Here is a 19,655-nt window from a genome sequence, read left to right as displayed (position 1 = left end):
CTAGATGAACTTTGTAAACTTTCTTGGTGACATCTAGCAGTGCCTCTCTATGGTTGACCATGTCGTCTAGAACTTCATCTTTTACAGAAATGGCTTTAATACTTCCACCATCTTTGGCATTCATCTAAAAATGGAAATCACAATTGAAATTAGAAAACCTCTTTAAAATTCATCATGTTATTTTTTTTTAACACGGGAGCTTGAACACGGGATGTTTCATGCTTCCTACTTCATTTAAGGTAAAGACAAGATCAGTAGCATGACTAGCAGCCAGCCTGTTAAGTAAAATAATCAGAAGAATGAAAAAATAGGTAGGTAAATAAAATATTTGTAGTGCGGCCATTTAAGCGTATATAGAAAAAGCTGATAATCTAAAAGAGGTCTGCATGATTTAAAAGATTAAATATGTTTGATATAAATGCCAAGACCAAAGCATATCATATCTAATACACATTTTGGTTACACATAGACTGCTTTTCAAACACAGTTTCAGTGATGTAACAAACCTATTACTGAGATGTCAGAAAATAATAATAAAAATGTTCCAAAATTCATGTTGTCTACTCAATCATTAAAATTTTAAATCTAGAATTACCTCTCTCAGAGACCTAGGGTGCCTCCCAAACATTAGAAAAAAAGGAGTGATCTTTGTGGACGCTTGCTTTTGTGTCCTGATTGAATACGCCACATCCTCCAAATAAGAATCCCAGTCGTTCTGGTGTTCATTAATGAGCTTGCTCAATGGAGTCTTCAGTGTCTGGTTTGTCCTCTCATGCAGACCATTGGTCTGAGGATGATAAGCACTTGTCACAGACCTCTCTATGCTGAGGGAGCGGCAAACCTCTGTATTTATTTCAGCCACAAACTCTCTTCCTTGGTCTGAAAGGAGCCTTTCTGGTGCTCCCCACCTGACAATTCAAAATGAAATCCGCATCAAAACCAACCAAAAACATGATTATCATACGGACCATTTCAATAGGGCAATATTATAATATGGGACTTAGTATTCAGAATTAAACACCACTTGTATTTCAGAGAGTGAGGACAATAGTTTACTTGATGTTACTTTAAAATGGGGTCTACTTTATCATTTACTTATGTGCCAAACATTAAATAGTAAGGACTGTGCTTTGTGCTTTCTTGTTGGGAAATGTTGTATTTTCATACAACATTTCCCAACAAGAAAGCACAAAGCACCTGGTAGTACATTGTAATATCAGTATATGCATATCACTAACACTCCATTCACAGTAATATAAATCCAAAGGTTGTAAAAGAATAGTAATATCTGTAAATTTCACTCACTGTCACTGTGCATATATTTGATAATTGTCTGCTTTTCTTCTTCATTTTCTACCACGGTGCGCCATGGTCTGTAAGTTAATTGGTTGCTCTTTCAAATGTTGCCTCAATCAGCCATGAATGTGTATTGTAGGGAAACACGTGTTAGCTTTCCTATATGTTGATCTTTTGTGAACACCTTAAATTTCGATTGGCAGTGTTCATCGCCGAGAGACATAGTCACCATAGCTCCTCGTTCATTACAGATGGATACAATTTCTGAACGCTGGTTTTTGACATATAATAATTATATAGTCTAGTGTTTGTGAGCAGATTGGTCTTTTGTTATATTGTGCTGTCCTTGAGCCCCCCTGTGCTGCGTTGGGTCAAGGCGTTCTTCTTTAGAATATATCTTGCCCATTAACAGAACTCAAAAAATTACTTGGCCCCTTAGATTTCACTTTTAACTGTGACAATTCTTGAGTTGTTGGAACAGGATATGAGAGGAATTACCTATCCTGTCTGAAAATGTCAAACTTGGCCGTTTAGTCGTCTGCTGCACCAGGGCCTACACAGGACCATCTTTTTTCAATTAGCTCTGGTAATATTTGCAATTCTACCTGCTGGGTTCTATGAAATTGTTTTCTCAGGTAGCCATTTAAGCTTTCGTAAAAAAAAAAAAATAATAAAAAAAAAATAATAAAAGCAGCTGTGTGCCCACAGTGACTCCAAATCTTCAACTTTCGAGACTAAATGCAATAAACAATGTGCATTAAAAGTAAAATATCTCTCCCCATATAGTTTATCTAGGCCTTTTTAAAATTTTTATAAAATGGTACCTTGCTTTTTCCAAATCATTCTTCATTATGCAAGACAGAAGTAATATTTTAAAAATTCTATGCAAAAAGTCCAATTTTAAAAAATAGGACTTAAGATTACTGATATTAATAAAGTACCTTCCAGTTCCTCTCTCGCATGACTGGCTTCTTCTCCTGGCACAACTGTATTGTATTCCCCCAAGCTGAAAAATGTAGTTTATCTTCAGATCTGAATTTTATTTAACTTCAGCATATGCATCTTACTTTGCATTTTAGAAATACTGCCTTCATGCATAGTGATGGTATTAGTGTTATAGGTACTTACATGAGTCTATATAAGAAGAAAGAGTAGCCAAAATATAATTTTAAAGAGTAAATAATATATATTAATAAAGCTTACTTTCATTAAAAAACTCCATACATCAACGGCAGTTGAAAGCATCATCTTCATTATCATCATTTTTGCAGATTGAAGGTTGTGCTGTAAACATAAGATTGATAATGTTTTTACATGCTTATAACATTTCACAAAGTATTACAAGTGAATAGTTTCATAATTACAGTTAAATACAATGAAATACTACAAACAGAAGATCAATTGTAATTTTGGTATACTTGCCATTTTGACTTTGTTGTTGGAATGTGTCAATTTCTCCTTGAAAGTCTGCAATGGCCACCCTGAGCTTCAGAGCTAACTTGACACTAACCTCTTCACTGTAGCCTATCTTCATCGTGTCAAGTAACCTCTGACCAGATTCGATTGCCTCCGCCGCCCGCCAATCAAATTTAAAAGCCCGCACTCAATGACTCATTAAACGATCTAGCCAATGAACGCGAACGAGTCAAAGCGCGCTTTGTTCAAATCCGGACCAATCAAAGATAAGGCTGAATATCAGGGACTTGCCGTAATCTGTGGGCAGCACGCAAATAACGTCGTCTCTCAGTAGATAATGATGCAGGGCCTCAAACTGCTAGACCCTATGGTTTCAATTCCGATTTACTCATATTTTGCAAAGAATCAAGAGATAACTTAACACATTCTTTTTCGTAGTCACTCGCCTTGCTTTCTTTGTGTACGGTAATACACTCGGAACTACTCGGATGTCTCCGCACTCGACAATAACTTTGTTGTTAGTATGGAGCTTGCGGAATCAGCCGAGGATTGCCGATTGACGGTCAACCAATCAGCGTTTTCACCAAACTTTGGTGAAAAATTTTGAAACATGGATTTGATTGGCTTATATAAACTAGGTCAAACTATTTTCGTCAGAGGTTACTTGACACGATGAAGATAGGCTACAGTGAAGAGGTTAGTGTCAAGTTAGCTCTGAAGCTCAGGGTGGCAATGGCAGTCTCACCAATAATTGACACAACCTGAAACAAAAGTTCCTATAGTAATCATTTGATATATATATATATATATATATATATATATATATATATATATATATATATATATATATATATATATATATATATATATATATATATATATATATATATATATATATATATACACACTGGACAATAGAAGTGTCACCCCTACTGAACCAATAGTTTGAGGGAGATAAATGACTGTGGAATGATATGCTCCTGGTATCATTTTATTAACATCAAATTTCACAATAAATCACAAAATGAGAACAAAATATACATTCTACCAAAATATGCAGTTTCAAGTCCAAAATTAGTACTTAGTGGCATAGCCACGTGACCTAATAATAGGTGCCAGTCTACGAGGCAAGGATTCATATAATTGTCTGATGCGTTCAGGGCTTATGCTGGCCCAAGCATGAAACACTGAATATAACAGAGTTTCTCTGCTGGTTAGACGGGCATTTGTCAAAAGTTTTGACATATCATTCCACACATTTTCTATTATGTTTGCATCTGGACTCTGGGCAGGTCACATCACCCTGCGAATGCCCTGTTGCTCAAACCAATCATCAACTGCTCTGGGCCTGTGACAAGTAGCATTGTCATCCTGGTGAACAAATGGATAATTCCTGTCACCAAACATGTTAGCAATAGATGGTAGCAAGCCTGACTCCAAAACATCGATATATTTCTAGTGATTCATGTTTCCATCAAACACTATCAATTCGCCCACGCCATGGATGCTGATGCAGCCCCACACTATAATAAATATGCTGCTCCGGGTTCGAAAATTCAGTGCATGTGGTTCAAATGCTTTACCAGCAGTTCGCCAGCATCGTACCCGTTTGTCATCAGAGTTCAGACCAAAGTGACACTCATCAGAAAAAAATATATAGGACCAGTTGTCATGGACTGTCCAATTCCAGATCCTGTTGACCCTAGTTCACTCTTCATTGCCTGTTTTGTAACAATATAAGAGGTTTCAGTCATGGTACCCTGCTGTACACTATCTGAGCATGTAACCGACGCTTAGCAATTTTCACTGACACATTGCTATGTGTGAAATTGTTCCACTGTGTTGTCAACTGACAAGCAGTATCGAACTTTGACAACCTGGACATCAAAATCAGTCGTGGGTCTTCACGGCCAGTAGTTTTTCTTGGACGACCCATCAGAGGCAATTTGTCTCTTGATCCAGTGTTTCTATACCGAGACCAGACCCTCTGCACGGTTCTGACTGAACAATTCAATTGTATCGATATTCTAACATTGCTTATATTCCGCCTATTCAGGTTAATAACTTGAAGCCTATAACCGTTAGATAATTGCCTGTATCTTGCCATATTGAGGAAGACAGGAATAACATTTGCTGTACATGTACAAGACCATGGTATAGCGGTTTTACACTCATTAGTCACATTATAAGTAGACCAGGCATTATAACTACCCAAGATCTGCCTACTTTTATTACTCTGATTTAGGGGGTGACACTTCTATTGTCCAGTGTGTGTATATTCAAACACAAGCCATCTACTTAAGGTATGTTCTGACTATGTACATTTAATTTTTTTATAAAATGCTAACCTTTTCTTGGATTGGAGTTAACATTATTTGAGAGACCCTACCACCAGTCTTTTTAATCTCCCTCCTTTCCGCCTCCTTCATTTTGGTGTAGCTGGAAAAATCTTTCCAATTCTATTCAATATACTATGCATAATGATGTAGTTCCTTATGTTTATAAAAGAAGTAATTAAGTGGAGGATGGAATTGTAAGATTAAAATATATCAATAGTCAAGTCATCTATTCTAGTGCTTTTGATTTAAAAAATTCGGCACTAACCTTCTTGTAATTTTCTGCCACGCCTTCATTTTTGCCTCACTGGTGTTGCAAACAAAAAATTCTTAGATTCCAATCACCTGTTCTCACAAAAAGATGTAAAGAAATGTATAAAAAGCAATCTCTGTGAACAAAATTTAACCAAAAAGACCATGTTTTATTTTGTGGGATAACTCTCTGGTAAACTGAGAATTCTGTTTGAGTTTCTTAAATATCATCAAAAAAAGTACAGGTAAAATCATTCTTCTCACCATTCCTTTCTCACGGTACCAATTAAAGTTACCTGTGATTTCCTTCTTTAACTCCTAAAATTCATTATTAGTAATACATAGAAAACTAATTACATTCCAGGCAAAAGGGTCTGTAAACTCAAAATTGAATTTGACAGGGTCAAAAGATGCTATATTGAGAACAGATTGATTTTTTCAATATCCTTTGCCATTGATAATAATCTGGTTTGGACTTCAAGTGAAACAGTAAGTAAAGTATTGTTTTGTCAATTTTGTCATTACTCCCAGAGTAACCATTTTTCCCCCATTTGCAGGTTGTTTTTCTTTACTTAAAATCTTGTTGATGTTTTAAAGCTGCTGAAACCTCTCTAGTGTTCTTTTGGAATTTTTTCTTGTGGTTCATCATTTTTAACAAAATTTTAGATGGATCACAGTTGGATTTTATTATCAAAGTGCCCAAATATGCAAGTGCAACACAAAATTTTGTTTCAGTACCTTCTTCCAATTGAGCCAAATAACATAGCTCATGCTGAGAAACATAAGTCCCAAAAAAGATCAGATGAATGCAAATGCAAGTTTGTTGTACAGCACAAACTTTGGTGGAGCCTTTTTCAAGACAAAAGCTAGCAAAGAAAAGAAAGGATGTAGCTTAAAAATGGAAAGCAAGAAAGCAACCAACATGCAATATGTAAAATTGTCAGCATCAGTTCTTGACCTTTTCTTTTTTTCAGCCTTGTAAGGTGTTCCGTGTTGGTGTAATCTTGGTAACAAGCTCTGTAATATGCTTCAACTGGCCCATCTTGCCAGTAACTCTTGATTGCATTGTAGCATGCATCTTTGCAAATATCAGCTGCTTATTTAAATGTACCCCAGCTTACAGATATGAAAGATGTTAACTTCCCAGAAATCCCTACTTTGTGACATATATAAACACTGAAGGGATGTCTTATCACATGACTGCATGGTTCACTTGAAACAATAAAATAGTTAAATGTCATAGAGTGTTAATATCAGTGAATGTATTATGCAGTATATGGTTAAAATAAAAATTATGCATTTAACTCTCAAACAAAATAATTTCATTCCAGTTTTAAACGTTTCACAGTTTGTACAATAAACATTTTTTAGTAAATTATTGAAATAGATACCTGTTAATCAGTGAATTTCAATAAAACATAAAATGTTTTTTTAGGTGTATAGAATAAAAAATTGAGTAATAAGAAGCATCATTAACACACTTTTCCCTGAAAAATAATATAAATTAGATTCAATAAAGATGGACAATTTAATAGATTTTAAGAAAAGAAGCCAAGTGCAGTTTTGGATAGTCATGTCTAGTAGATTTTATTTGAACACTTATTAATGATTTCTTATAGCAGATTCGTAGCCTCACTGACCCCAATTGTTACACTGCCCCCATCCTTTAAAACTTGGTTCTCCTGAATCAACAACGAGTGGTGAAGTATCTTAACACCCATTTATTCAATTTAAAAAAATTCTTGACAAATTAATATTGAATTTCATATTCAATGTCAGTAACAGTTCATAGTTCATAACTCCATAGGCAATTAGGAGTTAAAGTGGAATGAAAAAAAATCAACTAGCAAATATTAAAAATTAATTTAATGAAACAGTAAAAATTTCTGGTTATCTCCTTCTTGCCATCTGGGTAAATTACTTCTTTCTCCGAAGATTTCCTGACCCGAGCATACAATTTGGCAATTCCCTCCTCTCTTGATATGGGGGAGGGAAGGGATGGTATGGCAATGCAGGGTTCTTCCTCATCTTCTGAGCTCGTGCCCTCAATTGGCGGTATGGGGGATGACCCCATCCTGATCCCTTTTCCCCCTTGTATGGGTCTTACAATTACTTTTGTTGGTGGCTCTTCTCTTTTCTCTACGGGCTCAGACTGGGGTGATTTTCTTGAGTCAAGTAAAGATGTCTCTTCTTCTGTATTGAAAGCCAACACCAGGGTCTCCTGGTGTCTGGCCTCCTTGTGGTCCTACTGTCTTATAAATAACCGATCATCATTGACGATTTCAAGCAGTGGATCGTAGTTAGCTTCAGCTCCTGGGTGTCACAGCCGGCAGCTGTGACACCCAGTACGAGAAGATGTATACACCAGAAATGACAGACTTTGTATTATTCACAACCAACACATACACCAAGACAGAGATCAGGAAAACGTCTTTGTTTTCTTCACAACAGGCTTTGTCGGCGGTCGTACTAGGCGTCCCCAGATGAAACGGCGACTCGACCAGTTTTTTCAACACCAAGAAATCACCATTCTGGCTACCATTAGCTCAATGGGTGGGATCGACAAAACTGCAGTTACGTGTTATATGACTTCTCTTTTACTATCGTAGGTCCCTGTTTGGGCGCTAAATTGTAACAGATTTTATTCCAGTTCTGTAAAGAAAAACAATGTCAGCCCACGAGACGTAAAGAGAGAAAGTCATTTTATTTTTTATAAATTACAGAGTTAAATAAGTTTACTAAATAAGACATTAAATTAAACATTAAATTGATAATAATAATTAAATAATGAGGGTTAATAAAATAATATATAACTTAATACAAAATGAAAGATAAAAAGAAAACAATTTTACCTGTAAAGAAAAACAATGTCAGCCCACGAGCTAAGAATTAATCAGTTGCTAAAAGTTTCTTCTCTAACAGTTGGATCTCTAATAACAGTTTCTTTTCATTGAGTTTGGCATTTATTGCCTCCTGCTTGAGGACTTCCTTTTGGAGTTTCTCCACCTCTGATTCTGTTTTTTTTTCTACAATGAAGAAAAGAGATATACCATATGATATGCTGTAATGTTACTTATGCAAAAGTTCAAGCATTTTATTAAACAATAGTTATTTTTACTTAATATATCAGATGAAGACAGGTACTTTGGGTACATGCACAGTACCATATTGTGTATAAATGAAGCCTGTATTGACTCTTCAATATGTCTTACCTGTTGTTGAGATGGCATGCTTCCTCCTTCTCTTTGGGACTTGGACTTAATCTGCTGGAACTTCTGCCTGTCTTCTAATCTGACTTGTGTGGTTTGTGCTAGTATATGTACTAGTACTAGGAGGTGAGGACGGGAATGGTGAAGGATCTGTAAATAGTTGTAAAATTATATAATATTTACCTGTAATAAAAGAATACATACATTGTATAACACTACTAGTATATTTTACTTAATTTTTTCTTTTTTATTTTTAATGGCTATCCATAATCTGATAAAAACATCAAGGAAGCTAGTTTCTTTTTGAATATTTTTATGACATTATTATTTATTTTTTTATTATTTTTATTTTTTATTTTTTGAAAATAAATACATAAACATGCTTTGGCAATCTAAATCGTCTACACATAGCAATGATTCAAGATCCACAGTAACCAAGTTATCTGTGTTGGCACTTGTTTGTAAATGGCACTCATTGGGAATTATAGCCACTGAAAAGAACAGAGAAAATCCACATTCACTATTTCCCCATCTTCCTCTTTTACTTCTCTCCTGCTCACTTTACTGGTTAGTTGCTCTTCCTCTCCCTCCGAGGAACTTAGGTGTTCGTCTCGTTCAGGGGTTGGTTCTACTTCAAATTTCTTCCAGTTGACCTGGGGCTGGAGAAAGGGGACGGGGTGAGGGTCACCTCCTCCCCAGGTGTTACGTCCACCAGCAGAGGGGGCTTCTACAAGATGTCTAGGACTGCTGGGCTCTTCTTCTCATCCCTCCTCAGAGCATGCTTGAGTTTATAATGCTCTGCCAACACACAGTTTATTACAAATTTTAAACCGCAGTAGCAATTTAATTTGCTTCCCAGCACATCTAAAGACAGGTGGAAATGTGGTATTGTAGACCAAACATATAGGAGGGGGGTATTGTTACAATATCATCTCCCTACCTTTATTTGGGGAAAATACTTGTTCCTGACATAATGTCCTTCTGAAATCTATTGTTGATGATAATTTATCCCAATGCAGTCAAGGTTTGTGAACCAATCTCCAACCATTTCTTTTTCCTCCCTGACATCAGGAGATAGGGTCCATGTTCCTGTAGCCATCCCCAGACATCCACTGGTATTCATCATCATCATTTATTAACGTGTCATGTGTATAGAACACCCAGCCCTTGGGGCTTATAAGACACCTGTTGTATACAATTCTGCGTCTTAAATCAAAAATCTTAACTAGAAATTTTGCTAATTGCCTCAAATTTTTTTCCATTAAGTCTTCTATAGAAATGTCATTTGTATCATTTTTTTGAATCTCCAACATTTTATAAAATTTCCTCTGTGTAAGCAGTGCACCAAAGTAATAAATGACTCTCATCTTCTTGTTCTTTTTTGTATACTTGGCATATTCTTTCATTTGAAGGTGTATTTGAATACCGTCCAGTTTCTACATGCAAAGGCAAAATGCCCATTCAAAATTGAGTAAAAATTGATTTTTTTTCTATTTAAATCTATTTGTAAATATTTTTCAGTTTTAAATTCTTTTTTAAATGTCATATATGTTCGAAGTTTAGGAAATTTCAAAATGCCTTTTTTCCATTTAATTTGGAATGTTCATAAAATAGTTTTTTTTAATGTATTCTATATCTACAATTTGTTTGTTAAAAAAATAGGTTTCCATATTACAGAATTTGGTCTCTCTTACCTCAAAGCACCAGTTCCCCCCCCCCCCCCCCCCCCCCCCCAATTTGTAATCTCCTAAAAAAAATCTGTGTGACAAGTCTTTCATTTTGGGCGAGTATTAAATTATTCCAAAGTCTAAGTATGTTCAACCACCTATTAAATTTTAGTGGTATCCAAGCTGAGTCACCATACATACTAATTTTTGGTGTAATTGGTGTTCATTCTGAACATGGTTCACCCCCCCCCCCCCCCTCCCTCCCCACTTTGACTGAGTAAAAAATTCTAAAAAATCATAATTTATTTATTTATTTTATTTTTGCATGTATTTTGGTGTCTGTCTTACCATAGATACCAAACCATGTTTTTGTTTTACATCAAATATGCAGAGAGGCTTTGTTTAGTATAAAGCTGCTTGAATTAAAAATAAGCAGGATTTGATTATTTTTACAAATACACATGTAGTTTTATAAGTATTGAAAGAAGCTATTATATAACTAATGGTAAAACTGGCGAAGTTATAAACCCATAGGCCTTGACCCACATATTCATATACATTATGTATGATATTTTTATATATTCAGTGTTGTCACAGAAAAAATCTATTAAACTCTATTGTTGCAACATGTTTTATGTTTTGTGTCTGTATATTTTGGCAGCTTTGCTGTCTTGTCTTATGTTAGTGCTCATCTTAAGGTTTCCACAAAGATAATTAGGTGTAAAAGATGTCTGCAGCAATTCTGTATAAGTAATATGCAGAAAATCATTTTATTATTATTTCTTTAAATAAAGAATTAAACAACTTTTTGTAGTAAGTATACTGAAACTTTTATACTAGTATGTACACTACTGTTGTGATCTCATTGTACTAGTCTTTGTAAAAGATGAGTACTTATTATTAATTTTGTTGCTTACTTTGTAATTTTTTGTTAGTTTTTTAATGAAAATTGAATCAAAAGACAAGGTATTTTCTTATCTTAAATGTTCAAAGTTATTTATTGAGTTAGCTTGCCTAAAGTACATGTAGTGCTAATAAACCAATACTGGATTAAGCAAGTCAGAATGATGACTGAATCATCACATTGTTAATGTCTGTTATAAGTACTGGTACCTAGTAAATTCCCACCTGGTAATTCTGGAGCTGTTTGTAATCAAAGAATGTTTATTTATTTAATTTAGCTCATTAGTGCAGAATTTTATTTCAGAGAAACTGGGTTGAAGTTGTAGAGAGGCATAGATAAAGAGAAGTTGGAGAGAGAAATTAAGCATTAAGAAAACTTCAGACTCCTGTAGCTGTTGTTATATTTTCTCTCTCATACCTCATTGGCTGCTTCAGAACAGCGGACTAACATATTTGCGGATCAAATATGGCAACCCACCAAAAAGCTTGCCACTTAATTCCTGATTAGACACTAAATAGATTCCCTATGGGGATTAAGCAACAAGCATTAGCATTTAGTGGGTTGCCATATTTGATCCACGGATCTGTTAGTTCTCTGTTCTGAATGTGCTGATTAACAAATAATATCATACAGAACCTGGGTAGGGGTAAAACTTATGCTTACAATGGGTATGTATACAAAACTGATGAAGCATACTTGATAAATAAAAAAAATCCAGTTTTTCAACACCTGAGAGTTACTTTAACACTAAGGCCCTATTCAGAATAGATGATCCGAGTACTAACTGCAGGGGCCTAGTAATTAAAACTCGCAGCCAAGAATTAATCTGTTATATGGCGTGTGTGGAGGCAGGGAGACCATCAGGAATCAGCGTCATCTCTTTTGAAGTGTGATCTGCCATATTTTGTTGGCAGATCAGTTAGCACTCAGATCATCTATTGTGAATGGGGCCTAACTGTCATATTTAAGATATTTCATTTACACACATAACCCCAACCAGATAATATATATGATGTGACTTTTTTATTCATCAGTGCAGTGGGGATCATAGTTGTATATGTGTCTGTAGTCTCATATGGAAATCACTGAACACACTGTGGACATGATATACAGTGATGATCATATTTATATATGTGTCTGTAGTCTCATATAGAAATCACTGAACACACTGTGGACATGATATACAGTGATGAGAGAGGGAACATTTTAAAAGTGGTAAACTACAGTCTCTTTGCAGTGAATTTCAGACTTTTGTTTCCTTATGAAATATTACAAAGTACATATAAATTTACATGGGGAATTTTTAATGCAAAAATGTAAGTAAAAATACTGTGCAAATGTTTGTGAATACAGTTTTTATGTCTTTGAAAAGTAAATTGAAAGTCTACAGTGCAGTTTTTGTCACTATTTATCATACTTATATTATATTAGGTAATTATATGATTTCATCAACTTTATTCATAACTTTCAATTTTAATGCACTTTTGAAAATATATTTGACCTTTGTTTTTCTGAGAATTATCATTTCAACATTATAAATGTACCAACCAACTTTTAATTATAAATAAATATTAAAAATTATTATTTATTGTTGTTGTTTTATTTATATGACTGTGTAAGAATATTTAGGTCTAAGAACTCAGTCCCAATAAAAATAAGAGTGCATTCAGTGCTTTATCTGTCTAGGTAGATCAATTCAGGGGGACTCTTGCTGAATGTAATCAGATTAAGAGATTAGCATACCACCCCCTAGCTTTGAAGAGAAAATGGAAAACAAGCATGTTATAAACAAAAGGAGGTGAGCCAATCCAATTGCATTCAGCAAGAGTCCCTGTGGAGTTGGATCGATTTACATAGACCAATAGTGTCATTGGGAATGAGTCCTAAATTGAGGCACTAGTATATATGTCAGTGGCAATACTAAGATGAATAAAAATAAAATGATAAAAAGAAAGTGTAGTGATAGTTTCTAATATGATTCTTTTACTTCCAAAAGTATTTTATGTGGTTCAAAGTGATAACATTGGTAATATTAAAGAATCGGGGACCACTGAAAGACAAAGTATATTGCAAACTTTTTGAGAGGTAAAAAACTAGGCCATGTCTCCCATTTCTCCCTGCAGAATCTTACAGATATCAAGTCAGCGACGTTGTATATGTGCGCACGCATGTTATTACGTCGCTCATTCTTTGTTACGTTAAAATGATACATACGTTACCATAAAGCGTGTAAATATTTTTTATTCTATTTTCATTGGTTGTCTTTCCTTTTGTGCGCCAACACTATTTTAATGAAACACAAATATAAGACATAAGAGTTGGCCCACAAAGCGAAAGAAAACCAATGAAAATAGAATAAATATTTACACGCTTCACGGTAACGTATGTATCGGTAACGTATGTATCATTTTAACGTAACAAAGAAGAATAAGCGACGTAAAAACAAGCATGCGCACATATACAACGTCGCACGCAACCACAGAGTCGCGACAACAGAGAACAAACAATGAAATCAGAAAACAATACCTTCACGTTATTTGGTAACGTATATGTATCATATTTACGTAACAAATAAGAATGAAGGCCGTAAAACGTAGTGCGCACATATACAAAGTCACACCCACTCACAAAGTCGTGACATTTGGTCACGTACATATATATCGGTAACGTATGAATCAAATGGACAATTTTCACAGATAGTTGAAGGCAAGAAATCTTATTTGTCTCGTTTTCTTTCATTTTAATGTAGCATTAAGACATAAGTGCTGGCCCACAAAACGAAAGAAAACCAATGAAAATAGAATAAATAAATATTTGTACGCTTCATAGTAACGTATGTATCGGTAGCGTATGTATCATATTGACGTAACAAAAAGAATGAACGACGTACAAACGTGCGCACATATACATGTACTAAGTCGCACGCACTAACAAAGCCGTGACAACAGAAAACAACCAATGGAATCAGAAAACAACACCTTCATATTATTTGGCCATGTATATATCAGTAACGTATGTATCATATGAACAATTTTCAAAGATAGTTGAAGGCAAGAAATCTTATTTGTCTCGTTTTCTTTCATTTTAATGTAACATTAAGACATAAGTGTTGGCGCACAAAACGAAAGACAACCAATGAAAATAGTTACCATGTGGCTTGTAAATACTTTTATTTTTTAATTGTTTGTTGTCCGTTTTGTGAGCAAACGCCTTATTCTTACGGTATACAGCATTACAATAAGAAGGAAAAGCAGGGCAAGTAAAGATTACTTGTCTTGAAATCGTTTGTTGAAATTCTTTATATGATACATACGTCACCGATACATACGTTACCAAATAACGTGAAGGTATTGTTTTCTGATTTCATTGTTTGTTCTCTGTTGTCGCGAGTCTGTGGTTGCGTGCGACGTTGTATATGTTCGCACGCATGTTATTACGTCGCTCATTCTTCTTTGTTACGTTAAAATGATACATACGTTACCATAAAGCGTGTAAATATTTTTATTCTATTTTCATTGGTTGTCTTTCCTTTTGTGCGCCAACACTATTTTAATGAAACACAAATAAAAGACATTAGTGTTGGCCCACAGAGCGAAAGAAAACCAATGAAAATAGAATAAATATTTACACGCTTCATGGTAACGTATGTACCGGTAACGTATGTATCATTTTAACGTAACAAAGAAGAATAAGCGACGTAAAAACAAGCGTGCGCACATATACAACGTCGCACGCAATCACAGAGTCGCGACAACAGAGAACAAACAATGAAATCAGAAAACAATACCTTCACGAATGATGCGTAACTCAGTAAACTGATTCTTATGTGATTTATTTTTTCTAAGAAGCACATGTGGGTTCATATGTACTGCTCCATAAAGATTAAAATGTTAGATATACATGTACAATTTTTAGTACCAACCTAAGTCGCCACAACTCGAGTGTTAAATATTTACAGTGCTAGAACAATAGGCGACATCATGTTTTAATTGGGATGCGTTAATAATAATAACATCATTTATTTGGGATGAAGGTCTATAGATGGACAAAACAAAATGGTTTGTTTGTGCAATAACCTGATGATAACGTTTAGATTGCGTTAAGCCGCATCGTGTCTTCTCTAACACAATCCCACAGTCAGTGCTATTATTATGTAAACCAGGTGAGCATTTTGGTGAGAGGTATTCAGAAAGGACCAAGGTCAGAAGGAAGAGGAAGAAGCTTCACGTGCCACATTGCCACAATTTCCACACGTAGACTGAAATTTTGGCACTGAGAACTGATGTAGTTTGTTGTAAGTACTGTATAGATGATATAAGACAACACTGATCGGTTTATGTTGACGATATTTTATCCAAAAGTATGCATTTCCCACTTCAGACGTAATGGCTCTTGGATAAAATTCATTGGCATGAATGCTGAAATGAGCTTGGAAAGTTAAATAACTTTTTATATTGCATTTTCCAGAAGGAAAGTATTTACTCATAAAGAAGTGAGAAGATTATTCCAGCTGTCCAAAGGTCTGAACGCGTTATTCCGTCTTAAACAAAGCAAGACGACAAAGCAGGTAGCTGCCGGTACATTCTCAGCTCCCAATGGGTGCCTTTTTTATGACAGCGGCTTGTACACATATATCCTGTTTATTTAAGTTAACTGTCAATAAACATTTTTTTATAGAGAACTAGCCGCGACCAGGAAAGCAAACGTATATTTGCTAGGCACTGTCGACCTCCCTTGACTTCAATTTTTTCCCCGATTTCAATTTCAATTACATACCGTCCTTGATATTATTATCTGAAATAAAATAAAGTATTTGATTTTTAAAAGTTGAGCTTAAGTGCCAGCATTACGAATTTATATAATTATGGATGCATTGGTATGAAGTAATTGGTAAAATTTATCCGAAGAAGTTATAATAAGCACATGTAACAATGAAATCTTGATTTGTATCATACTACCCACAAAATACGCAGAATAACGTATAACTAAGAAAGTAAAAAACCAATCAAGATTATTATTAATATTATGTATTTCACTTTGTCAATTCCTTAGATATTATTATGAATTTAGTTTAATTTATTTCATTTTTCATTTAATTTCAGTGCCTCGTAACAACCGTCTGCGATGAGATTGGACGCACTCCCAGAAAAGACATCAGATTCGTGTTCGCCAGCGCCCGCACCCATGTCAACGTTGTCTTGCGTGTCGAAGTCTGCCGTATAGTCAACTTGCAGGGTTGACATTTGCTTTGGTTTGAAATGTAATGTTTGCTTTGGGTTGTAATATTCTACATCAAAACATGTATCAAATGAAATGCAGCTTGTAACGATTGTTTTATTCATGGAACTTCTGATAAAATGGACCAAATCCAAGCGTCAACCCTGCACGTCGCTGGTATATTATTATACATATGTAAATAAGTTGTAGTACAGCACTCTATCCGCACACGATGTTTTTATCACAATTTAAATTTTTTGTTCATACCCACCAGTTCTTGAACCTGAAACGACACTTTTTAAGTTATCCTAAAACAAAAAAGTGTCTTGCTTAAGTGATCTATGACAATAAAATAAATGGTTTTAAATTTATCATTAAGTGATGTGCAGGTAGAGCGCTGTGCTAGTACGACCGGTTCAATGTTTGATTGTAAAATTGTATGTGTGGGCAAATATGTAATAAGACGCTTTATTGTGCGCTTGAAAATTCATATTAAATTGGATATGGATACAAATATTGATTTTAATGAAGTTAACTTTAGAAAAAAAATACGTAGCGACTCGTGCGTAAAATGTATGCAGGAATATTTCATTGGAAGAATCTTTTACGGGAATCTTTTATTGGAAGAAATGACCGAGATATAAATCTACAATAAACGTAATCCAAATTATGACACTTAAGAATTAACGGCAGTATAAAATTGTAAAATGTGCTCAAGTTATTGCAGAATTGCCCACATGTATTAAAACGGGTGTTTCTAAAATTGTGAATATGCAGTTATGACACATGGTAAGAATAAACTTCCTTTGGTTCCCGGTGTTTTGATATACTAGTAGTATGTCTGATTAGTGATAGACTCATAGTTTTATTGTTGGGAGGGGGTAGAAATGTTTTTATTTTCAGACAATCAAACCAGGGGTTGGGGTAATTTTTTTCGAAAATAATGTGCTTTTTTTAATTAAAGAAGGAAATTTGACTTTTTGCCTTCCTTACAAAGCGAAAATGTTAATTGTTCACAAAGGGAAACAGTAAATTGCAAAAAGTGTTTACTTATGGCATCTTTTGTCATTTTAAATGTATATGTAGGAATGGCATTTATCGCATCCTTTTACACCTTGGAATTTTGAAAAATCCTTATCAAATTCGTTTATCTCGGTACTTGGTACTTTTTTAATTTTAGTTTTCGGCTGGGATCAAGGGGTGATGAGAACAAAAGGCCTGATTAGGTGCCAGTCCTGCACGTGCTGTTGGGTTATTTTACCGAGTGTTTCTTGACCACTGAACACCAGTGACTGTAGAGTTTATTAGCATTTTCTGAGTTATTTTAAGTAAACTTGTTTTTGCGTAACCTTTTCAAATTTGTTTACATATTGTTCTTAAAATGACTATGACTGGGATAAGGTTGTAAACTGACCATGTCTTCATGCTGTTCTTGATTCGCACGGCGCGTAAATTTATGTTCACTCAAAATTGTGCCACCTAAATCCTATTTTAAGATTTAAAGAGAAGAAAAAATGACACAAAATATGAGGTACAGATTCATTTAACTATAAGAAAAGCAATCATCATATGAACAAAATTGAATAATGTTTGACTTCTGTTTGGTGTTGTGTGTTATCATCAGCATGGTGACATAGAGTAAGTTGTGGGGTCATGAGTGTGTACCCGCGTGCAGGGTAACGCTTATATGAATAGTATGCATTTTGAATTTTCCATACTGTTACCACCCCCTTGCTGAAATTTTGGATAAAAATGTCCCTTGGTGAAATTTTGGCTCACTCATAAGACAAATACTTCAATGTCAACTTTGAACGATTGCTGTAAAATACTTCACTTCGAATCTTCAACTTTCTCTTTTAACTTTGGACAAAAATATAAAAAAGGGAGATTTCATGTTCTTTATTAAAACCAAAACGATTGATCTTGAGCGACACTTTTCAAAATGCATATAATCTCCCACACATTTAGTTGTAGATAGTTGTATTTAAGATTAATTTATATCTCAAATTGCGCAGTCGTTATGAAAATTACTTTTTATGTAGAGCCAAAACGTACTGTTAGGATTTTGTATACATCTGTATGGTGTAGTTGTTTGTATTTGTTATTATAAATGTACATAAAAGTATAAGAGATGATGTGCAAAATGTCACATATTCATTCTTGACTTTCTTTTCTTCAGCTCGACTTGAACCTTAGGTTTTCAACTCCTTGCTCACCCTTTTCTACTTCTTAGTCTGTCGCCTTACCTACTGAGCCACTGTCTCAGTTCGCGATTTTCCTCATTCGTATGATCCTCTTATAGTAGTTTGAATTGTTTGTTTGGGTTTATTTTTGCAAAAGGTAATTTGCTGGGACCTAGAAGCGCCAGGAATCGAACTGGGGACCTTCCGTCTCAGAGGCAAGCGCGTTACCTACTCCTCTAAGTGTTCCCACCCACCCTCCCTGTGTAGACTTTCTTCTTATAGTAAGCAAATAAAATTTCTAATAGCACCCCTTTGTGCCCGAGCCAGAAATCGAACCCCAACCCCAGGCTTTCACTGAGCCATGTAGCCATCAGTAAAAACACTAAGACATTTTGTATATTCAATAAGTGTTTTATTAAGAGCAATACAAATTGCTTTTATGTATTCAAATATTTATAAAGCATATATCTGTAAAATATCATCGTCTTCAGTCTTTTTATTACTACAAGTTAAAAAGCGTTCTAGTATTTAAAAGAATATTATGATATTATGATATTATAGTATAATATTATGATGCCTGCATTTAAATTCACTTGCAGGTGTAAAAAATATAACATTCTCATATATTCGACTTGACAAATAAACTATTTACCACACTAATGGTCTTATGTTTGTTCTTAATGACAAAAACAAAATATTTCAACTTCTTCAATAAAAAAAAAAAAACAATAGTGGATCTAGTCTCCGTCCTCCCCGAGGAGAGAGACCCATTCTGGACTCACATGATCAAGTTCTCAAAATACTCCATCTCGCTCATATGTCAACATCTTTCCCCTTTAAAATATCCTGGATCCGCCATTGTTTTTCTCTATATAACAATGACAATTATGAGATTTTTATTAAAGACAAAAGACAAAACGGACACACTTTCGTTGTTAAAACCCCTTTACATTGGACGGCGTCCTTTCTGCGACCTTTGAGCGACCATGAAACTGACATAGAAAGGAGGAACAAGCATCGCTTTGGTTGCAGAATGAATGCTCAATGATCGGCCAGATGTCGGCACTAAAAGTTGTTTTTTTTTACTCTCGAACGGGGCCGTACCACAGGACGCAGAAAGGACGCCGTCCAGTGTAGAGGGGGATTAAGCCAAAAAAAAAGTGTCAAAATACGTA

Source organism: Lingula anatina, chromosome 4, assembly GCF_051362555.1.
Source record: "Lingula anatina isolate TDL-2025a chromosome 4, LinAna3.0, whole genome shotgun sequence".
In the NCBI taxonomy this organism is placed as follows: Eukaryota; Metazoa; Brachiopoda; class Lingulata; order Lingulida; family Lingulidae; genus Lingula; species Lingula anatina.
The sequence above is the reverse complement of the archived record's forward strand: the minus strand, read 5'-3'. Positions refer to the sequence as shown.